The sequence below is a fragment of the Hyperolius riggenbachi genome, chromosome 3 (genome assembly GCF_040937935.1).
Source record: "Hyperolius riggenbachi isolate aHypRig1 chromosome 3, aHypRig1.pri, whole genome shotgun sequence".
Lineage (NCBI taxonomy): Eukaryota > Metazoa > Chordata > Amphibia > Anura > Hyperoliidae > Hyperolius > Hyperolius riggenbachi.
Window position 1 is genome coordinate 274,012,744 of NC_090648.1, and position 5,242 is coordinate 274,017,985.

Here is a 5,242-nt window from a genome sequence, read left to right on the forward strand (position 1 = left end):
TAGATTTTTGCTGTTTTCTAGCCACACCCCATTCAGCACCTCCCTTTCCTTAATAACTTATTTAATGTCCTAACTAGAGGCGATGTGCCTGGATATGTGTATTTTTTTTTAAGTTAGCCAATAAATGGTATCATCCTGATTCAAAACTCCTTGCTTTTACTGATGGCTAACACGGTACAACACTCCACTGCTCAATTTAACTAGAAGGACCAAAGTGCAGTTTAGATTTTACAAAGTTTAACATCATAGAATTTAAAAGTTCATCAGTACTGCTTTCAAGAAGGTGTTATATGCAGCTAATTTGAGTTATGTTGTCAATTAGCACACAGAGAATAGATCTATCCCTTGTTATTTACAATGAAAATATGCCCATAACATCCATCTGCCTTATGTCCCTTGTTCTCCACTTTGGGCATACTTGCTCCTATTTTGCTTTTTCTCTTAATGGACACTTGAACTAAGAGGGATATGGAGGCTGCCATATGTATTTCCTTTTAAACAATACTAGTTGTCTGGCAATCCTACTGATCTCTTTGGATGCAGTAGTGTCTGAATCACACACCTGAAACAAGAATGCCACTTATCTAGTCAGACTCCAGTCAGAAACATCTGATCTGCACCATTGACCCAGGTTCTATGGCTAAAAATATTAGAGGCAGAAGATAAGCAGGACAGCAAGGCAATTTTTTATTGTTTAACCTCCCTGGCGGTAAGCCCGAGCTGAGCTCGGGCTATGCCGCGCAGGGGGAGATCTCAGCCCCTGGTGGGGCGATTTGTGCGCTGTAAATTGCTGTGCGCGCAGCCAGCACTTTGCTAGCCGCGCGCACAGCTTGATCGCCGCCGCTCTGCGGCGATCGGCCGCACGCAGCGGCTGAAGAGGGCCCCCCCCCCCCGCCAGAGCCCTGCGCTGCCCGGACCAATGAGTTCCGGGCAGCGCTATGGGCTGGATCGGGTGTGCCTGACGTCAGGACGTCGGCTGACGTCCATGACGTCATCCCGATCGTCGCCATGGCGACAGGAGAAGCCAAACAGGGGAACGCGTTATATACGCGTTCCCCTGTTTGCTATAGATGCCGGCGACGATCGGACTAGAGGGCCACATGCGCCCTCTAGTGGTGTTTCATGTAGCTACCACTCTGGTAGCTTTACATGAAACAAAAAAAAAATTTTTTAAAAAAAAGGATTTTTTTAAATTAGAAAAAAAAAAATTAACCGCCAAGGAGGTTAAAAGAAAATAAATATTGCAAAAAAAAAAAAATATTCCAGCCTCCGTATCCCGCTCTCTTCAGGTATCTTTTAACATTATTAACGTGGGTCACTACATCCTAAAAACAAATCAATGTATTTGATGTTATCAAGACTTTACAAGGTTATGTGCAAAAGAGGTGTCATAAAAATACCCTACCTTTCAAGACAAATTCTATTGTATTACTTAGCATTAAAATGTGGTATGTACAAACACACGTCCCATGTAAAGTCTAAATTACTGAACCAACTTTAATTCTAAGCTAATTGATGTCATTTCAGAAGTTGCATGTCCCAAAAGATATGTATAATCTTCCAAGGGCTGGATCCTAGTATGACTTTAAAATGAAAGTATTTATGAAAGAGTGATAGAAAAACTCACAGAAACGACTTTATTATTGGTGAGCTTAAGCTGGTCCACTCATGCATAGAATAGATTTATACTTCAACCGACAGTGCATTTATTAAAGGTTTAAGCACCTCTCATTCTGAAATGATACAGCACGGAATAAAAATAGACAACCATAAGAAAAAAAAAAAGTTTATGAAACAAAGGAAACCTTCTGTCTTTAAAATAATTTCAGCTACATTAAAATGTTTGTTAAAGGTATACTTGTATATGCCTCAACACCCCATTGACATGAAAAATAATCTCTTATCCTGAAGCATGGTGGCATGCCTGATATTGTTTTTATTCTAACAATGATGCATCCAAATCTTCAATACAAACTTATCGCAAACACACATACAGATATTTATATCTAATCTGATGAGGCCATATCTATAAATCAATAGCTTATTTGGCCACTGGTTATGAATGAACTTTTAATTTTAATAGGAACTCTGGTGGTCCCAGAGACAATAAATTAAATACAGCAATCAAAGCTTACTGGAATTGTAATTCTTCCCTGTGCAACAAAAATGATTGTATCTGTTGTTTTTTCTGTCCCTCTAAAACCTGAAACCCACAAGCAGTGATTTTCTTAGCTTTTGTAAGCACTTGTCATTTGAAAACCTCTTGCTAATGGAATGCTATGGGTGTGATCCCACTTGAAGGATGTGATTTGTTTTTAAAAATCCCCCATAGCATTGCATTAGCAAGAGCTTTTCAAATCACAAGCACTTAGAAAAGTGCTGCTAGTGGGTCCCAGGCCTTAGGGCTCTGACACATCAAAAAAGGTTTTGTGGGTTGTTTTAGTTTTTTTTTTAAAGGCCTTCATTGACTTACATTAAAATTGCTGGAAAATTGTGGCAAAATTGCAGTGATCGCAGTTTTTCAAAAACGCATTTTTGCAGTGATTTTAATGTAAGTCAATGGAGGCTTTTTTTTTTTTAAACGCTGGTTAGTGTGTCAGGGCTCTTACAGAGATTTCCTTATTTCCTGTTTGGACAGGAAATTTGGGAAATTCTCTCTCTGCATTGTAGTACAACAATTAAAACTCAAGAGATTCTGGCCTTTTAGGCTGGATTCACATTGCACTGTATCCATTCAGGATGTGCTGCAGTTCATCACAGTGTCTGCGCCTAATTCACATACGCACCATTGTGCATTTGGTTCACGTGCATCGCCACCCATCCGGTTCTCCTGCCAGCATCAGATTTGTTTCCATTGCCACTCAGGTCCACTGCAGGGGAGACACACTGGTATACAAATCAGAGCCCTGGCAGAAGCATATGTTTATGGCTCTCCATTGAATTGCAGCAGACAAATGGGAATCCTGTCTCCAAAAGTGAGAATTCTCATTGGTAAATGACAATCAATGACAATCCTCCCTGGGTCTGTTGCAATCAAATAGGGAACCCCATGTGTCTGCCAGGGCTCCAATCTATATACCGGCACTTCTCTCCTGCAGTGGACCCGAGCAGCAGTGTCAGCAGCGATAGTGGACCTGCGGTGACAGAAGACAGGTGAGTAATTGGGAAAACATACGCGGCAACCACCCAACAGAGTATGGACACTGTCTATTCTCATAAGCTTCCATTGATTCTAGCTGCCTTGTCTGTAGTCCCTATCCATATCCACAAATATCGCAAATCGCACATCCTTGTGCTCTGCTTGTTAGAATGAAGCACATAGATCTGCTATGAACGGACTGATGTGAATGGATCCTACTGTTCTGTTCTGCTTCGATAAATGGAAGGTTTTTTTCTGCCAGTGTGAACCCAGGCTAAGACACAAAAATGTTTTACTTTCTTGAAGTTGGGGAACAAATTCATGAAAAACAAACAGCATGTAAAATGAAATCTTGTAATGACACAAGGATTAAGTAAGCAAAATAGAATTTTGTTTTCCTTCAGGTTTTGACTAAAAATAGAAAAACACTAAATTAAATTAACTTATTGGATTTATGACTCTTATTATTTGATGATGAAGATAATGAGAATGATTATGTTCATTTAGACTAAGAGATTAGAAGTAATGATAATGTGCTGAAATTTATGCTGCTTCAAAATATCATCAGCTGCAGTAAAGTTATAAATGTCCAAAATCTATCATGCGTCTTGCACTCCCTAAACTACACATATTACAGCAGCAAATGCAAAATATTAATCATGATTTATAGTGCGTATTTACCTGGATTCCATTGGTTGGCATATGCTAATTAAGTAATTTATACTGCACTGGATTAATTTGAACTAAACTTGTTTAAAAAAGACCCCATTAAAGAAAATAGTAATATAAAAACCAGATGAGGTCTTCATAATAAAAAAAGCAACTTTCTTCCATTGGTATAGCTGTAGTATAGGTGTCTAGATTCCTCAGGTAAGGAGTCCTGGTACCTATGAGTTGAAGGGAAAGCCAGGAGCCAATCAAGATCCTCCGCTCGGTAATCAAGATCCTCCGCAAACTGGTCAGTCCCTTTCTCAGATTTATCGTCGTTGTAGGGAACAACAAATTAGGAAAAATAACTAGTCTAGTGACTAGACTAAAAGGTTTTTTGGTTTTTTTTCCTGGTGGAGCCCAGTGTGTATAATAAAATACTGTATGTTCTGTAATGGGAAGAAAAATTATTAAAAAAAAGAGGTGTCTTACCTCTTCAGAAAATAAAAAGTCAAGGTATTGGAAAGAAATGTTATTAGTAAAAAGTAAAACTGTTGACAACACATTTCCCGGGTCTTCATCCACTTCCTCAGGTGAATAACACAGTAAACCTGATCTGTGAAAGATGTGGACCGTGGGCGCCTGTATCTGATTACTGATGTCCACAGTTCTACTTTTTACTAATACAATTCCTTTCCAATACCTTGGCTTTTTATCATCTGAGGTAAGACAACTTTTATTTTAATAATTTTTCTACCCATTAGAGAACATAAAGTACTTTATTATACACACTGGGCGCCACTAGGAAAAAAAACCCCTTTTCTTCTATTGGTGGCTCCTTAATAATGAAAACAGGCAAATTAGATTGCTTCCAAGGTTTTGGGCTAGCATAATCCACCTGATGGCAAGTACTGTTTATATACTAACATAGTTTACATGGCATCACTCTATCACAGTGCTCCATTGAGGGTAAACTTTGAGCATATTATGCAGCTAGGGAAAAGTCAGTACTTTAAAGTGATGTACTAGAAGCAGAAAAATGACTAGCATAAGAATCTGTGGATCCTTAACAAGTATCAAATAGTGGTAGCTAAATGAATAGGTCCCAGAAGCTACAAAATGAAAGATATTGTAGAGTGTTCCCAGCATGCACTGGTTAGTACCTGTCAAAAGTGGTCCAAGGAAGTACAACCAGAGAACCAATGAGAGAGTCATAAGTGCCCAACGCTCAATGGTGTACAGGGGAGTAATCCATTCTTATGTTCTAGACCTTACTCCTACCTTTATCCCTGTCACTGTACCCTTAGTTACAGCTACTTAACCTTTTCTCCAGGTGAAACGCTCTTGTCAGTCAGCAAGTCTCCCAGCACAGTTTTTTCCACAAATATTTTACAATACTTGCTTTGTGCATCACCGAAGCTTTTTCAAACATTGTTTAAAGATTTGTCTTGTTTA